Source organism: Sprattus sprattus, assembly GCF_963457725.1.
Source record: "Sprattus sprattus genome assembly, chromosome: 6".
In the NCBI taxonomy this organism is placed as follows: domain Eukaryota; kingdom Metazoa; phylum Chordata; class Actinopteri; order Clupeiformes; family Clupeidae; genus Sprattus; species Sprattus sprattus.
The window spans coordinates 15,826,195-15,846,475 of record NC_137925.1 but is presented as its reverse complement, the minus strand read 5'-3'; positions in this window follow the sequence as shown (position 1 = coordinate 15,846,475).

The window sequence follows — 20,281 nt, the reverse complement described above, 5'->3', positions numbered from 1 at the left end:
ACGTTGACAATTTGAAATTGAATACATGAATGAATGGACAAATTAAGTACTTAACCAATTTAGCATGAGACATGCTCACAAACACGTGTTTCCATCTTGTTGGGGTTGTCGGTCCTATCAGTCAAAATGGATCTCACAGTACTGTGTGTACCTGAGAAAAATGCTTTATTGGTTAAATATTGACATTTTGACGTGTAAAAAGCTATTCATAATAAATATTTGCCTGAATTTTCAATATAGATTCAGGATTAATTTGTAGTGTATGTATATGATATTGTATTTTCATTGTTTTCTCATTAAGGTAGCCACTACGTTGTCTTCTTGTCACAGTCAAGGTTTTACCCCTACCCTGGTTCCTGTCTGGCTACGGAGGTGACCAATCACCAGTGCTTCTTCCTGCACACCTGCTACTATTCACCTCCTCAGCCACAGCTTTTAAGCCATGACAGGACCATGACTTTGCGCTAGATTATCTCACGTATCATTGCAAAGCCTGTCTGATAGTTAGGAGTCAGACTGTTAGTATTTCTGCTGTTTTGACCTAAGCCTGTGTCCTGTATCCTGGATCCATGATTTCTATCTAGCTCTTTGGAACTTCTGCCTGGATATCTTGCCTTTTGATAACGACCAAAGCCCGTTTTTGAAATTTCTGTCAAGCCCCTGGTTACATTTGCCTGGTTTTGTCTGCCTCTATTTGCTTCACCTCTCTGCTTTTTGACAGCTGGATATTGCCTGAGCCTTGCCTGGATCTTTGCTGAGACTTTTGCTGTTTAAGATTCCTGCTGAGACTGTTTTATTTTTGTCTTTTGTTTTTGGCTGTCTAATATTCATGACTACTTCAACATCTATTTTTTATTATTAACCCTCAGTCACCCTGCTTGTCAATAGAGTGTGCTCTTGGGTACTTAATCCATAACTAGGCCTTACAGGCCCTGACACTTCTGCACTTTTCTTTGATATTTAGGTAGCAACTTCTTTCTCTTATGTGGGGTTTTAGGATATTCTGTCAATTCCTTTGTGTATATCCAAAGTAAAAGTTGCAGATTTATTTAGCCCCATTCACTCCATGTAACTACACCCATGACATCTCCTTTAAATATATGGTCAACATAAACACAGCTGATCTACTTGGCAGACCAATTTAAAGGGTCAGTCAGAGAAACCAGGAATTTGATATTTTATTGATTCATTTGCACTACTGGAGCCCTGGAGACAGAATATTAAGCCATTATGTCAATGATACTTTAATGCCAATAAATCGCTATGATGATATTTTGAACACCATAATTCCTTTATTTATTTTACCTCATACACAGTTTGGGAAATACATGAAGGGGAATTATATTTGTTGACCTTTCCTCCTTGCATTGTCAATAATAGTTTTGCAGCATTACATAGTGATGTCTAACAACATACAAAGTCTTCATGTTGTTCATCAAGACAGAAAAGAAGGTATATTATATTTACACATGGTAGATTATTTTTCATCTTAAGGTAGGCAAGGTATAACAGATGTATACAGGCCTATACAAAGATAAGACTCTTATTTGACATTTTGGAATGTTATTGCGCCATCCCTCTTAGGGTATGTTGGTGTTGTTAACTCTATTTGCCTTTGATCATTCACCTGCCTTATAAAAAACTTTGTTTCCTCAGCTTGAAAATCATAAAAGGAAGTTACTATAAAAGCTATTGTAATAATTGTTATTATTACGTTTTTGCATTGTATAATACTTTAAGATGAGGCATCAAAATATTCAACGATGAGGAAAAATTAATATCCAGAATGTAGCATCCACAAAAGAGACTGGGGTAGGCTAATGGAGTGGAAAAGAAGCTATGCAGTTTTCACATTGAGAACATCTAAGACAAATCTGAGCCATGACATTGAATGATGTTAGGAGAATACCCAGTCACCTCTCACTGTCCACGTTAAACGTTAGCATACACACAGCGCTCCACCTCCCTCATTCTCTGCTCTGGCTGCTGGTTCTCTCCTTCCGAACCGGTGATCACAGAATACTGCAGTTCAACTGACTCAGCTAAATAAAGAGAGAGATAGAGGAAAAAGTATCACAAATGAACATCTGACAGTTTAGACATTTTATTACTCAAATTGTGTTTCTTTGTACTTTCAGTTATATCCACGTATTTGTACCTCAATTTCCTTGCCAAATTACTCTATTGTCTGACCTGGTTTGTGTCTGGGTATCCTCCTCTGGCAGACATAGTATACTCCCCCAGCCACACACAGCAGGACCACACCAAGTGAAGTTGATACTAAACTGACTGTGTCTAAATCATTTTAAAGAAAAATATCACTAAACATTGGCAATATGAAATTGAATACATGAATGAATGGACAAATTAAGTACTTAACCAATTGAGCATGAGACATACTCACAAACACGTGTTTCCATCTTGTTGGGGTTGTCGGTCCTATCAGTCAAAATGGATCTCACAGTACTGTGTGTACCTGAGAAAAATGCTTTATTGGTTAAATATTGACATTTTGACGTGTAAAAACTATTCTTAATAAATATTTGCCCGAATTATCAATATAGATTCAGGGTTAATTTGTGCTGTTGGCATATGATATTGTATTTTCATTGTTTTCTCAGTTGAAAGGAAAAAGTGCAATGAAACTGATTAGACTTTTTAACAAAAAGTTTAATAACTAATGGACCTGAACACCACTGCACTTAGTTTATTTTATGCCATGAAAAAACAGATTTACCCAAAATCATCAGCTGTATTGTGGTATTTGCTACAATCACCCCTGTTTCATCATTGTTGATCTCTACTGTGTATGTTCCTGAGTCTCTCTTTTTTGCTGGGTTGATAATTATCGTCCCGTTTGCAGCAACAAAGTGCCATCGGTTCTGTATAGATGAGGTGAAGGACTCATTAAAGAACTCAGTCTGGTTATTTCTAAATCGAATAATCCCTGTAAGACCATTCTGAGTCATTTTCTTGCAAACGAATTGATGTCCAACGGCATTTGGCAGCAACTGTAAATATGTAGGCTCTCCCAGGTTCCCATGACATGTAGCAAACTGGGTCGCATCACAGATAGTCTTGGTTCCTGTAGATGAAACTGAATAAAACAGGTCAATTTTAGACTACAGCCTCAGGATATTTTTTTCCCTATCATAAGCTATCTATTCAGCCATTAACTCAATATTACCCTCAAATACAAATGCTGATGACATGACTATTTAGCAAATTTAACAGTAATGCCCAAAAAGTTTTTTGTTGTTTCCAAATTTCTTTGGTTTTACCTGATATAATTTACATCAGCAGCTGCATAAATGTGTCAAAATATGAATTATTTTGATTAATTCAAGTCCAAAGATTACCAAAGAGATGCTTATGCTTCCATTTTTAAATAGGTTAACATTGATAGCGTAATATGTATTGGAGTATAGAGCATATCAATCAGTATATATAAACACACTTATATTTATGATGAATATGTTTGAGTGTATTACTCATACAGTGCCTCAGACAATTTTCTTAAAACATATATTACCACATAAATTGTATTTACTCATAAGATTCATGGCATCTTACCATGAGAATCTCCTGCAAATACCAGCACGAGAGGAATAAGCAGCATTTCTGTTTGCAACAGGACCATTAGTGGCCATCAGAAGTGTGAGGTGTCGTTAAAAAGGAAGAACCTCTAAAGCCTTTTCTGTACATTCTGGTCAAATGCTCTCATCATGCCTCCTCTCTACAGTTTGCAGACAGGCCGCATGCTTTTTGTCTGACCGAGCGCTTCTGGTGGAAAGTTCTTGTGTAGCTATATTGAGACTGATAGTCAACCACTTTTCAAGTGATACACTGCGGTCACCGAATAGTAGATATAACTGTTGAGCTATCAAGACGCAAACCACAAGGAACTATTTTAGACCCCTTGTTTTTTTTCCTGTTTGACAAGCTCAGATGAAAGGTTGAATCATTTTACCTGAAGCAGCTCCAATCAACAAATGAAAAGACACAGTGAAATCTCTTCACCTCATCAGCCAAGGCTTTAGACCATCAGCCATGGCTTGAGATCATGACTCCTCGCTAAATGATCTCGCCTTTTGCCGTATCTTCGTTTCACTGAAGCGTGATATTTATATGGCAGTTTCCCATTCCTTTACACAGTCCTTTGCATTTTTGTTGAAAACTGCAAGGTCTTTTGGGCTGCAGGGGTCAGATAGTAGAGTGCAGACAAGGCAGTGCTCTATTGTGTGGTCTGCTTCTCCACATTCATAGGTGGTTGGGCCAGTCTTGTAGCCCCATCTGACCAGAGCATCTTTGGATCGTCCTGTTCTTGTTCTGAGGCGGTTGAGTGTTTTCCATTGGGTCTATGATGCTTCTGCACCAGGGGGTAGGTTTTCAATGGGGGGTATTCCCATGCCAGTTGGAGGTGGGTCATTCTCAAGTTTTTCCATCCAGAGTTGGATTCTGGTTTCTTCCCGAGAATTTGTTAGGGGCTGGACATGGCTGAGAAAGCTTCTTCTTGACTTTAGCCGTTGGGCCAGAGGGTGACATCCATGGAGGAGATGCCGTTCATCGATTGCAGATTTTGTTTTCTCGACTTGGCTGGTAACTTTCCGTCTTCTATCAGCAGGGGCAATGCCAGCGAGGAGGAGCAGGTTGCTAGTTTTTTTCGTGGGTTTCAAGCAGCCAGTGATCAGACGGCAGGTGTTGTTCAATGCTGAGTCAAGTTTCCTGGCATGGGTTGACCTCTCCCAAACAGGACATGCAAATTCCGCAGAGGAATAGCACAGGGCCAAAGCAGTTGATTTTAATGTGTGTGCTGTGGCCATTCCCCATTTGGAGTTCACTGTATCAATGCTAAAGCCTAATTTATACTTCTGCATCCCTCTCCGTCCTCGAAAAAAAAATGGGCGGGCGGGGGCAGGCGGTTGATTCAGGAAAAATTGAACGTACTGGTCGGGCTTACATACTACTCCGACGGCTATGACTGTTTGTCGAGCCCATAGCTACCACATAACCTCTTTATTGGAAGTCATTGATTGTTTTTCCTCCCAACTGTCACTGACATGACACGGATGCTGCTTCAGGACCTGTCAGGCAGGTGCAGTCACATGGGCCTTGGAGACATGTAGCTCAGTCAACATTAGCATGTCTAATGCTATATATTCACTTGAGTAGGCAAATGTATCTCCATCGTGGTGGTCATTTTTTTGTGAAAAACATTACGATTTATAACAAAACGATATGCTTATCTTACATACAATACAGAAACTATTATAAAACGATCAAATAAAATGAATACGTTCTTATTTCCTTTGGTATTTTTGTCACATTCATACTGCAATGATCGCTGGGTAACCTTTGAATAACTACAACGCTATGACAATGCACTCTTTGGCCACGAGACGGTTGCCCTTGTCAAAAAGTGGTAACGTGAATGTGTCACTATGAAACAAAGCATGCACACTTCGAACAAAATTACCCCCCAAACTCTGAGGACAGGGCCAGAAAAATAAACCCACGGTATTCATCATACATCATACATCATGCAGTGTTATAGTTATATCAGACACACAGCAAGAACATGCATACCTCAACATACAGTTGTGGGACTGCGATTTCAACCATGAATATGTTGAAAAACACATACACTAGCACACTTACTAATGATCCTCTGCCAGGCTCTCACACACGAAAAGTTGATTCCAAAACTCTCGAATTTAAGACAGAGTGGACTGACAAGTAGGCTATGCATTTGTGCTGCTTGTGGGCAGGACAAAACCGATGTGTTTAATCTGCAACGAGACGGTTGCCCTTGTCAAAAGTGTTAGCGTGAAACGTCACTATAAAACAAAGCATGCACACTTCGAACAGAAATACCCGTAGAACTATGAAGTAAGGGGCAGAAAATTAAACCCACTGCAGTCTTCATACCAATCCACATGCAGTGTTATAGTTATATCAGAAACACAACAAGAGAATGCATACACATACATGCCAATAAAGACGATCTTAGAGAAATCGTTGTGTGTGTGGTAGTCGTTTATTGTATAAATTCCTCCTCCCGGGAATTCTCACAACAGCGAATGATGGCAACTAACAGACAATGGTTGATGGTGGAGCTGGACTAGTTTGAGTTATAAGCAGAGGACGTGCTTGTAGCGATTTGAGCGACAACTACAACAACAACAGAACAGGAGACAGGTGGTACGTACGTTTACTAGATTTTCCGCTAAATCAAGCGTTAGCGTATTCACAATAACTCTCAAAAGTGTGCTGCTAGCCTCGCTGCTAATAAGTACAACGTTGTCGTGCCGATTATGCTCTCACACGCCACCCTCATTGAGGCAAAAGTAATGTTTGACTCAAATGTCTTTCACTGCCGTTTTATGTAAAGTCAGTCATTCTAAATAGGTTCTACACATACATGAAATACATTTCCTATTTAATAGATGCAAAGTAATTATGCTGCCAGCATTTCTCCGTAGCAAATTACGTTAGATGTCAGTTGAAGCTGGTTGGAGAAGGCACTTTCAACACCGAGCCACCAGCCAAGAGACCAACAGTGGTCGGGAGAAATGTACTTTTCGAGGGTTTATATAAAATACGGTAGCCTAATGCTGCATGCTGTGCAGCTTTGTAGTTTACCAAAGTCGTACTAAAACATTTTGACAGAAAACAGGAAATGTGAGGTCCTGACATGTGTGATTCCGGAAATGATGTTGTTTGGAAATGATGTCGTAAACTGGCCAATCACAGCCAAGGGGGTCTCCGACTCTCTCCGTCTCTTTAAGAAAAGTTAGAAAAAAGCGTTTGTCTCCGACCAGCTCTCCGACGGCTCTCCGACGGGTCGGATGGGCGGCAACACCTGGGTGAAGGTGTTACCAAGGCGTGCCAAGGCGTGCCAAAGTGTCCCTCTACGACCAAATCGGAGAGTATCGTAGAAGTGTAAAAATGCCTTAAGGCCGAATCTCGATTCTTCCCCTTGCCCCTTTTGCTTTGTCTTGTCTTTGTCTTAACCCTAGCACTTGCAAGTGTAAGGGCCAAGGGCTGAAAACTTTCCCCTATGAAATGAGACGCCACTCGGTTTCGGGTACGTCACTTGGCGTCGCTGGATAATACAGGATGGTACATGCAAAGCACAGGTCGATGTCTTCAAACAAGTGCTGTCATTCACAGATATCAAACGGAGTTCGCGGATAAGTTATCTGTAGACATGCGTGACTGTATGAGCTATGAAACTAGCGATTTAAAAAAAGTTTCAATTATGGTTGCAAATATATATACGACTGTATAGAGCACATAACTAGAATATCGTAATTGTTTTGTGGACGGTACATGTAAAGCACGGATCGATGTCTCCAAAGCAAGTGCTGTCATTCACAGATATCAAACTTAATTTGTGGATAATAAAGTTATCTGTACACATGCATGGAGTCAGGCTAGTCCTAGCAAGCTACCATATAATCCAATGAAGTGGTGGCATACGCGCTAATTGTAACCTAAAACTACCGTTTGAAAGCTTCAGTTAAGACCTACAATACTATGCATAGTTTGTGTAGCACATTTCAGATCAAACCGAGTCATTATAAACATATAAAAAGTTGTGTAGATAGCTTTATTCATGTAAAATATTTCTCGCTTCAAGCAGCCATTTTTTAAAAAAAATTCCCGAGCTGGTTTCGCTGTGTGCTCTGGGATAGCCCTTGGAGGAGCAAGGTAGCTCTCCGATCAGCTTAAAAACGAGGGCCATACACCACTTAAGGCCCTTATAGAGTACTCAAAACGGTCGTGTCGGATAGTCGGGCAGTGGGCGGGCAGCCGGATAGTACGTACTAGTTAGCATTTGTGTCCCTTTATAGTACTTCAACGGCTGTGGGTGCTGAAAACAATTCTCTTCCAGAACAGTATGCGGAGTAACGGTTTAATTGCCGAAAGACAAGCTACCCCATGACATTTTCGTGCGATGGAAATCGTTAGTTGGCTTTCCCTCTCCTCCACAACTTTTACTTACTTCCCTCTCACCAGCTGTTGCTACTGAAATGCAACAGGTGTCAGCAGACATACACCTTTCATGCTTTATCTAATGTTACATATAGGCAACACCTGAAAGGGCAAACTTATCTCTTTTATGGTAGGTATTTTTTGTGGGAGAAATAGTTGCAATCTACAACAAAATGATATGTTTATCTTACACTATAGAAACTGTTAAAAAACGATTAAATTAAATGAATACGTTCTTATTTTCCTTGGTATTTTCGTCATATTCAGATTTGCAATGATTTCTGGGTAATTTTTGTAATCTCTATTTGATCATGTGACGAGACGATACGATATAGGCACAACATCTGAACGACTGACAGTGTTGTACAAGTCCACACCTTTCATGAAATAGTTAAAAGTTCATACAAGTAAACATGAACTATAGTAATTATTTCCCCCAACGGCAGCGTGTCTCGAAGTGTGGTGGAAGCCCAACTTGTGGGTCGCAGAGACGTGACAGGTGGAGCACAAATGAGAAGAGATTCAGGAGATTTTCCCGTTGCAATGCCTTCCTTTATATACAGTAGCCTAACTAGAATATCGCACTAAACAACCACACTCAAACAAAAGGAATATTGTAGGCCTATTGTTAGAACAATAGCAGGGCAGAGCACACGGATAATCCATATTCATCATCTTGGCAAATTGAGATACTGCGGCTGGCTCGATTAAGCATTGAACATTCCATATTTGAAATATCTTCATAAGTAGGCTAGTGAAGTCAACCTGTTGATAGTATTCCCAACTCATTTGTCCTTCATTCTATCACCGTGTTTGAAAGGTATTGGTTAGGTAATAGCCGAGTGACAGCTGTTTTCTTTCTGATTTGACAGTAGCCTATAGGATATACTTGTGTGTTTTAAGCAAATAAAATGTGTAGCAATGTTTACGAAGGGGCAACTGCTATCGTGAATTATACAGTAAATACGTTGTGAAATGAAAGGAAAACACATCACAGCGAGTGCAGTGCATCCCAGCGAGTGTGAGCGAGTGCATGTACTATATGTTGATGCCGGAGTTAAATAAAGGCAGGCTATTCATAAAATACGTCAATGTGTCAGTAGTATGAACAGTTGAGACATTGACTCCGTGGGGCTCAGGTCGTTTGGACAAATATTTTAATTGCTGTCGCTCGTGCTGGTTCTCTGGCAGTAGGCTACTTGGGCCGGCTCATGTATTGTGATATACAGGGAATAGTTTTCAAGGAAAGGATCTGCACCTTTGACAGTGGCTGTTGTTCATATGGATATAAAGGTAATGAAACAGGAAACGCTAGGTCCAGAAATGTTAGTTCGTATGGAAATTATGTCGTAGTGGGCCAAGGAGTATCCGTTGCCATGAGCGGACCGACAGAAATTTTTGCGGGGACACGGAGAACTGTCCGACGGCAAAATTGGGTATTGAGACACCACTAGCTCTCACATGAACGCGCAACTTCAAGGGTTAAGGGGAAAGATAAGGGGTAAGGGGAAGTATTGAGATTGGGCCTTAGTCTGTCTGTTAGTTAAGAGTCAGCTTGTAAGTATATCTTGTCTGTTTTTACTCGAACGCCTGCAGCCTGACACAGGGAGCTGTGCAGGGAAGATTCATGGAAAAGATTAATCAGACTGTAACGATGAACAACACTCCCAGTCCCTTTGGCATGTACGTAGTTGTTATTATTCAGAAAAAAATGTAGTATGCAAGGAGCTTTTTTGCAGTTGGCATTAAAATGCGTTTTGGGTAATCAGATTGCAGTTGGATAGTGCTTGACCTCATGGAAGTACAGTTGTTAATGCACTCAAGATGCATTGAAGACGGATTTTGATTCTATTGGCCAAACAAGGACATGTTGTGATATTTATTGAACACAGGTGGAAATGCAATTGCTTTGTCAATCCACATACAACAACCACGTAGGAGGTAAAACTTAATTTTGGGCAACTGGTCCAAACCAGCAAGGTTTTGAAAAGCAAGCAAACACAATAACAAGCTTCACTGATGGCTACCTTCATCTATCTTTTTTTTTTTCGTTGTTTTTTGGACCCACGCAAACAAGAGATGTATGTTGACCTGAGCTGGACATAGCAAGCAGATCTTAATGTTGTTAAAATCAGTTATATCATATCTAGATATAATCTGGATGCAAGATGCCTTGTGCAGGTGCCAGGTGTAAAGCCCCTAAGTGGCACTGGATACCATGTGTGAATATGGACAAGTTCCTTGCAGGTTGACACATTATGAAACCTGGACAGGATTGTGCAAATGCACCAAAGGTGTGCCTATAGGTAATGGTAACCGCATATTGTGACCGCATTGAACAAAAGTTTAAATGCAATTTCCTTGTCAGTTCACATACAATACAACAACCACGTTGGCGGTAAGAACTTAATCATGGGCAACTGTTCCAAACCAGCGAGGTTTTGATAAGGCAAGAAAACACAATGATGCAACTTCAATGATAGCTACCTACTTCTATTCTTCTTCTATTTTTTTGTTGTCATTTTCTTTTTGGACCCACGTTAACAACAGGAGGATGTGATGTGAGCTGGACACAGCGATTGGATCTCAATGTGGACACTGGACACACATTGAGCAAGGTCCAGGTCTACCGGTTCGAAATGTAAACTGGTTCAAATTTTATCATATGTAGATATAATCTGGATGTGAGATGCATTGTGCAAGGCTAGGGTTAGTGATACCACTTGTGAATATAGACAAGTTCCTTGCAGGTTGACACATTATGAAACCTGGACAGGATTGTGCAAATGCACCAACAATGTGCCTATAGATAATGGTAACTTTACTACCCATATCCCCTCAGTTTATCTCCATAGTATGTGCTGGTTGTCAGCATAGGCCTGGCTGTGTATAGAGCCCTGTGAGCCAACAAGAGCAACTGCAGCCATGGTTACTCTACTTTTACATTCTAATAAAAAAGTTGTGGTATTCACAAGACTCTCTAGCATCTTGCAGTATGCAAACCAACTGCTCCAGTTTGGCACACTTATTGTCAATAAGATAAATGTATTAATTGTAAACTACATTTGAGCTCAAACACAAAGTATTATGTGGCCTATTTTACCAGGTTTCAAAGATCACCTGGTATCTTTGCTGATAAGTAATTAGTTATCGATACTCAAAGAAAAAACTAATTTATTTATTTGTGACATGCCTTACAAACTTGATACAATTATTATTATCATGTATTATCAATCATTATCATTATAATTTAGTGATAGTAAATATTGTCTTGTGCATTATGTTGAATGCTGCACGTTTTGTATTTTGCCTTTTTTCAAATTTCTAAAGCCACTTTAGACAAAAGCATCTGCCAAAAGCTTCTGCCAAATACCATAACTATAGTAAATATAGTATAATTAAAGACATCATGACAGTACCGGACCATGAGATTAGGTTATGATCTCAGTATGGTGTGGCTGTGGAGTTGTAGCTAAAGGCCTTTGCATCGTCAACAGAGCATGCAAAAAGTAAGTAAGAAACATATAAAGATCATTTGTAATCGACCACGGATGATGATCATAGGCTACATACCATGAGTAGTCCCTGTGAACCCCACAACCAACACAAGAACAGTCTGCATCTCCATGTCTCAATGGGCTGTTTTGATGTCTCTGCTCTGAGATGTGTCTAAATGGGCCTCATCTAAAAGGAAGGAAAAGGAAAGAGCTGGAGGTAGGATGAGTATCTCTTCAGGATCTGTCAGCAGAGAGACAAGGACTGGTGAAGGGGTCTGCTACAGCTCTGTCCTAGAGCCTGTGAAAGTGACAGCCACCCGTCTTGCTCAAGTTGTTCTTGCACCTAGCGCATTAAAGGAATTGGTTAATGTTTGAAGTTTCATGTGTTTCTCACACTTATATAGAATAGAATAGAATAGAATAAAAAAACATACAACAAAATGTGGAGTGCTGCTCCGGTTGGTGCGACAAGGGACAACATATAACACAACAACATAGAACACAACAATATTTCAATTATCTAAAAGCAGTACTTATAGTTTAAAAAAATATATATATTAAGACTTAAGAGTTCAACAAAGTGCTGTGGTATAGCTTAAAGTACGTCCCTGAGGAACAATGAATAAAGCAACTTCCCTGAGGTGCTTTACAATAAATACAGAAACTGTTATGTTTATACACTTGTGTGACTGAGATGGCATATGTGACTTGCAGTTAATAAAGTGATTAGTGAATTAATATTGCACAATGAAATTCTATGTTAAGTGCATGTCTGTATTAAGTGTTCTTATGGCCGTTGCAGAAAAAACTGTTTTTAAGACGTGTTCTAAAGGACCTTTACCGTATGCCTGATGGCAGGAGAGTAAACAGGTGGTGGCCTGGGTGAGAGGAGTCTTTCAAGATGTTATTGGCCCTGCTAAGGTAGCGTGAGCGGGCAATGGATTTCAGGGAGGGCAGTGAGCAGCCAGTGATTTTTTTGGGCTATGACCCTTTGGAGGGCTCTCTTGTCTGCCGCAGTGCAACCAGAGTACCACGCCGGACGGCAGGAGGTCAGTACACCTTCTATAGTGGTGCGGTATAAGGCCACCATCAGATTACACTCCAGGTTGTTTTTCCTGAGTATTCTCAAGAAGTGTAGTCGCTGCTGTGCCTTTTTGACTGTCTCTGAGGTGTTGGCAGACCATGACAGGTCATATGTTAAGTGGGCTCCTAGGGATTAGAAGGTGTTCACCTTCTCCACACAGTCCCCGTTGATGTGGAGTGGGGCCATATCTGCACTTTGCCGTCTTTAGAATTAATTCTTTAGTTTTTGAGGTGTTCAGTGACAGATGGTTGTCTGAGCACCACAGTTTCTGTACTTCATGTCTGTACGCTGATTCGTCATGTCCTGATATGAGTCCGATCTGGGGTCTGGGGTTCTCCCCCAGAAAATTTTGAATTTCGTAGATGTGATTTCCTGCATTCTGGTGCATTTTAAGGTGGCCAGCCAGAGATCCCAAATCATTCACAATGATACATTTGTGTTTCACACATCGACTCATTTGTTGTTCGCCATTTCATGTAGGCCAATAAATTAAAAACGAGACGTGAGCTGTTGATGCAGAGAAGTGCTGCTCAGTTTTAAAACAGCCCCTTGCCTATACCAATAAAATAACTCAAACCAGTCAATACCAATGGTCTAAAGACAATATTAATATATCTGCCATGTAGAAATCAACAGTTTCACAGGTAATGATAATGAACAAGTTACATGTTTATTATGGTCATGTCCAGATAGAAAGTGCAAACACATAACGATAAATTATACTACTGAACAACAGTTTTTTGTTACTACTACAACTACTACAACAATTTAGTTTTTTAAAGACATGTATACTGCAGCTGTATAAGTATAAGAAGAAAGATTATTTTAACTGGTATGAAACAGTAACAGCTCACAACTTAGAAACAACAAATTGCACTCTTAAACGCACATGTTTTTAAACGCGTTCTGACCAATGCTTCAGTTCTGTCATTCCTGTCTGTGTCCACGAACTGTCTATCACACGCACTTGTTTTAAACAGCAGGCAAAGAAAACAAAAGATGGCATTGACATACCCACAGCTAGCCTAGTTAGCCATGCCTTTCGATCGAACCAATCTCGGGAAAAGGTTCTGGTGTATGTTTTCCCCTTTTCTCGCGTCTGTTGGGTTATTTTCAATTCTGGCTTGTCTGGTCCGAGTTGTTTAACAATTAGCTTTTCCGCAAAAGTTCTTCTTCCAAAGGGATGCAGATGTAAGGATTTGACTGAATTTGGGGCTAGCTGAGCTCCCACAACTACATCCGACGTAGCCATGCTACACACACTTCTCTGCTGGAATGAAAATACCTGTTAACAAGCAGTGGTGCATCTTGGTAGGGGCTCTATCCTTCAGCGCCCGTAACCCATAAAATTCCTCGACGATGATTGGCGGATGTGTATTCATTTTTGCCTAGCAACAGGGGAGCCATTGGCTTAAATACAGCACAACCGGGCTGATCGAACAGGAGCCCCGGCAAGACAGCCTATTGGCTACTACACCAAAAATGATAAACGATCACGTTTTAAACATGGAACTTGAAAGTGAATGTAAATATAATTTTGGAGAGTTCTAAACCCATTCTAAAGCAAAATCATCAATATCATCTCATTAACACAGGTTATTTTTTCAAAATGAGAGATTATTTAAAAAAGAAAAGAAAAGAAAAACAGGCAGTCAGGTCAGCGGGAGGGCGGAGCCCCAGCGCACCCTATGGGCGAGCCGCCACTGGTATTGAAACTTACTACGTGTAAAAAAGACTAGAAATGTAATGTTTATTTTTCATTGAATGTTTACATAAAGTTGAACTGGGTGCCTTTAAGGTAGTGTACAGCTGAGTGAGTGCTGTGCTAACCTTAGCATCCGGTGGTATGTAAACAGCTGTCACTACCGTTAGCTCCCGTGGCAAGTAGAAGCATAGACATATATACACATAATTTGCTTCACAAATATTGACTAACAAAATTTGATCACAAAAAAAAATATTGACTAACAAACACAAAAACGAGTACAAAAACTTAAAAACAAAACGCCAAACTGGAGAGCAAGGAGCCGCTGCGTCCATACACGCCGGCATCACCATAGCATAAAAAGGTGTGAAAGGTTTTGTGTCTTACCTCAGACATACTTAAGTTTTACTTTAAGATAAAAATCTGATATTTGGGATACTAATACTTGTTTCCATTTGCTGAAGGGCCTCTTTCAGCGGCTGAAACTGTCAAATCCTTCAATCTTTTGCCACTTAGGATAGGGCACTTCAAAGATTTATCTTAGACCCAAATAAATTGAATTACCAAATTTTTCAAATTCACATGAAGACAAGATGCTGTGAGAGGGACAACAGTTGCTAAGAATACCTTGTATGACACCTTTTGGCAAGATACGGTAGTTCTGAAAGAACAATCTACCCTCCCCTACAGTGTCAGCGAGTTTGGAGTGGGGCCTCTGAAAGTCAAGCTTGGAGTACTCAGATTAACTAAATCCTATCGTGTGCACCATGCCATTCCTCTAAATGTCTCTTGAATGTCTGATAGTCAAACTGAAAAGCAGCTTACCTACACTGCAACCTATCTTCTACCATGACTGGCTAGCAACACATTGCAGGATGCCCATAATGTCACTGAGTTGTGTGAATAATAACACTCCCTTCCTTTGTGTTTATCCAAAGTAAAAGTTGGAGATTAAATAAGACCCATTCACGCCATGTTACTCAACCTACCTCCTTTAAATACGTGGTCAACATAAACACAGCTGATCTACTTGGCAGACTAATTGAAATGGTCAGTCAGATAAACCAGGAATTTGGGATATGATGTTCTATAATGCTCATGAGTACTGTACGATTTAGGTGAATTTCAAATATCAGACCATAACTACAGATACCAGACCATATCTCAAATAGGCCACCCATTCTTTGTTTGAATAGTACCAGGCTAGAGCCAGGCTTGGCACAGGGCTTTTGTCCATGTTGAGAGGCATTAGACATGATCCCTGGCTTTTGTGTGTCTTGGAGCTAGAGCTATTAGACTCTGATTGTTCGCTTTTGTCCACAGCCACAACAAGATGGTTGAAGCCAAACATATTTAAATGTACATGGCCCTATCTGATTATAGCCACATCCTGCCTTTCACCTCCAGACACACCCACTCCCTCCCCTACACTCGATGTCTTGTTTCCTACACTATAAATGGAATGTACATTTCGTCATAAAAAAAATACTTTCCTCGCAGAAGAAGACGGTCCTTGTGGCATGTGACCCTGCTGGCTTTTAGTCTTGAATTTGTGTTTAATTCGGTTTATTGCGAATCAACCCGGATTATTTTTGTTTTATTGTCACAAACTGTGGTTGGGTCTGTTCTGTTTATTACGACTCAACTCGGATTTTTTCGTATTTTGTTATTGTGTTGCTATGGTGATGTCGTCGCGGATTATTTTCACGAGAGATGACTACTTAACATCAGGGACTCAACACCATCTGATGTAAATTCAAACTTTCTCGCCTCTTCCGTGGATTTAGTAGACCTACCAATCCAGGTCCTTGGCCACACAGTCAGAGGGAGACGGAGGGGAAAACGCGCAGGAGCCCTGGTGCGATTTAGGAAAATAGGTGTGCGGTCGCCTCTACCGAGCATACTCCTCTCCAACGTCAGCTCACTGTGTAACAAAATTGATGAACTACGCCTTCTCATCGGGACTAATAGGGACTTTTCGCTTTCTTCTGTTTTGTGTTTTACTGAATCGTGGCTGACTGAATCTACACCGGACTCTGCAGCACAGCTGACCGGCTTTCAGCTGTTACGCGCGGACCGCAGTCCGATTCTTTCAGGGAAAGCAGAGCGCGGAGGGATTTGTTTCTACATAAACCAGTGCTGGTGCAGTGACGTGAAAGTGATCTTACAATCCTGTTCTCGTGACTTGGAATCATTTTTCATCACCTGCAGACCGTTTTACTCTCCCCGTGAATTCACTTCTTTTATTCTAGCTGGAGTTTACATCCCACCGCAAGCTGACGTGCAAGAGGCTCAACGTCAACTTGCTGATCAGATATTAGGAGTGGAGAGTAGGAGAGAGAATACACATTCTCCTGTCATTGTCATTGGGGACTTTAATATGGGCAACCTATAATAATAATAATAATTCATTTTATTTTTAAAGCACTTTTCATTCAAAGGAATCTCAGAGTGCCTACATATTAGAAAATAACTATAATAATACAATAAAATTAAAAACAAATTTAAATATTAACATAAGCATAACAGAAAAGATTCAACACAAGGCCAGAAATGCCTTCCTGAATAAAAAAGTCTTAAGTCCAGCTTTAAAGGAATCCAGCGTCTGCGTTGCCCTTAGGTGGTCAGGGAGGCTGTTCCATAAATGTGGCGCTGCCGAGCAAAAGGCCCGGTCACCCGTGGTGCGACGCTTGGTTTTGGGGACGCGGAGGAGCAAGCTGTTTGAAGACCTGAGGGTGCAGGTGGAGGTTTGGGGAGTAATTAATTCTTGCAGGTAGGGAGGTGCATGTCCATTTATGCATGTATGAGTGATTATAAGGACTATCCGGAAAGAGACAGGGAGCCAGTGTAGTGAGTGTAATATTGGTGTTATGTGCTCATATTTCCGGACCTTCATCAGAATCCTGGCAGCGCTGTTTTGGATGTATTGCAGCTTCTGGATGTTCTTGCCAGTGATCCCATAGAAGAGTGAATTACAATAGTCCAGTCTTGAGGAGATAAAGGCGTGGACAAGCTTCTCTGCATCTGATAGGGTTAAAGTGGGGCAGAGTTTGGAGATGTTTCTTAGATGATAAAAGGAGGTTTTGCACAGGTGTTTTATATGATCATTAAAGTTCAGGTGAGAGTCAAACCTAACTCCGAGATTAGTGACTGTGGAGGAGAGGGGGATGACCTGGCTGTCGAAGGTGAGATGAGTCAAGGAGGATGACTGAACCTGGTGTGGGGTACCAACAAGAAGGGCTTCAGTTTTGCTACTAAGCTGGAGAAAGTTGTTGCTCATCCATGCCTTTATCTCCCCAAGACAGGCGTTGAGAGATGACATGGCTGCAGTGGGGCTTGGGGCAGTTTTGATATAAAGCTGTGTGTCATCAGCATAACAGTGGAAAGACATCCCATGTCTGCTGATGACGCGTCCGAGGGGGAGCATGTACATAATGAAGAGGATGGGCCCGAGGACCGACCCTTGCGGAACACCACAGGAGACAGGGAGCTGTCTGGACTTGCAACTTCCCAGTGAGACATATTCAGTTCTGCCAGAAAGGTAGGACTGAAACCACATGAGTGCAGAGTCTGATAGTCCAATGGTGGTGTGGAGGCGCTCTAGCAGGATAGTGTGGTCCACTGTGTCAAATGCAGCAGTCAGGTCCAGGAGGATAAGGAGTGAGGGTGATCCTGCATCGGCTGTCAACTCACGAACTCCCCAAATACAAACAGTTAGTCGAATGCCAGACCGGGGAGGAGAACACTTTGGACCACTGCTACAGCACGATCAGCGGGGCTTATCATGCAGTTTCACGCGCTGCTCCGGGGCTATCCGACCGCGATCTCATTCATCTGATCCCAGCTTACAGACACACTTCTAAACCTGCTGTACGGAAAGCAAAAAACTGCAGCAACAGAGAAGCTGTGGAGCAGATGCGTGACTGCCTGGATGACACAGACTGGGACATTGTTAGAACTTCTTCCAGCAGTCTGGACGAATTTTTTAGGTTTGCATGTCCCATAGTTTGGGAAAGACACAACTGTCCCCACCAATAATTTGTTAATTTGAATTGCCTGTAATAAAAAATATTTTTGCACAATATATTTGCAAAGTCATTCGTTTTATTATCTACAGACTATGTCGTCGCCCAGAAGAGTGAAATCAATTATTTCCAAGTTTGCCAATGCGCCCTCGAGCCTGCAAGACAAGATAATGTATATGCATTGACTGACAAGGCTTACGTTCTCAGCACTACTAAAAACGCCAGGGAATAATAAAGCCTTATATTAGTATTTAGTCTGGTCTCAGCATTGACTTTTTTGACCCCTATGTGCTTTGTAGAAAGGAAAATCCCACCAAAAAAGAAAAGAGACATACAACGTTTTTTCACCACCCAGAGAGTATAGGCCTATAGCTATCAAGAAGCCCAGGTCGTTGCTAGTAAGCTATAGGCTAACTACCCACAGAGTTAGAACCTGCTAAAATCCACCCATTCGACAATATTTTTAACACCTTTATTTATTTATTTGACCACAGACAGTTGGGGAAATGTACGAGAGGGAATCTTATTTGTTTACCTTGCCCCGTTGCATGATGATATTTGTGTCCATTGAATGATATTGTGCCCATTTCCCGTAACCATCTTTGTACTGTAGCATAGCGTAGCATGTTTTGTATTTCTTCCTGTATTTGCCCTGGAATTAGCCTGACGATGTCATACTCATAATTCTAGTCAGAATATGAGTCTGAGACCGGACCACTGGGCTGTGATTATGGGGCGTGTTTCAACGAACCAGGAAAGAAAATTCCTCTTCGCTGAATTGGATACCTAGAACCAATCAGAGCAACGTAGTATTATTACCATCTGATAGATTAAACTTTTACCTGATCCCGAAGGAAGGACGGCAAAAACATCTTTTCAATCGACAAATGCCTTGATCGCGTTTCTCTGTTCCTCTTTCAAAATGAATGCGCTGTCAATATCTGTTGAGATATGCCTGCTCACGTTACTTAATTAGCACTCAAGGCTAGAAGCTACCATTAGTTTCGATGTTTTTTTTGTCTACGCTGTTAGCATAACCTTTCAATAATGGTCTAGAGTGCATAAGTTAAGACCTACAATCCTAGGCAACATTGGTGTTGCGTATACACAACTAACCGAGTCAATGTAGACATAAAAAAAGTCGTGTAGATACCTTAAATCATATCAAATATGTCCCACTAAGCTCCCGAGACGGCGCCATCTTTGTTCGATGTATACCGGTATTCTATCTTTGTCTGTCCATCAACGTATAAAGCCCGCCCTTACAATTTGAATGGTCAGATCCCTTTTCGGGGCCGTTTAAACCCTCCCAACTAGCTCGACTCCAGACTGAATCTCCCAGACCAAAAATGTTGTGGGCGGAGTTCAGGCTGGTATCCAGGCTACCCTGGAATATAAACACTGGCTGACTTGAGATATGGGCTAGTTAGTAATAATGCACAAAAGGAAACTGACGTTTCATACATCCAGCAAATATTCTTTAATAAGAAGCAGGACAAAATATACAGTCTTTTATCTTCATGGACACATTAAATGCAACCAGAGTTCAGGCATTGTCCATGCATTTCTGCTGGGTTGTGTTGAAGATATGGAACAGTTATTACAAATTCTTCACCATACCCTTCAAATAATCATTCAAAGTTTATTGAGTTTCTTCAGGCAATGAAAACAAAGGTAGTACAAACAGGACAGAAGACACAAGGCAGTCGAGGATACGATTAATTCAGAGCTCATGTTCTTGTAACAAATAAAACCTCACCTCTATGCAGTAATAGTTTTTTCCAAAGCCTTGATCAGTTGATGTTGCAGATACACACCCAATAAATCAAGCGTACACACACACAAACACACACATATATATATATAGATAGATCCTTCATTTCACCTTTTATGCCAAGCTGTCAGATTACAGTATTATTTCAACATTATTTCTTTACTAGTCTGGGAGTAGAAGAGCTTTGTCCCATAAGAA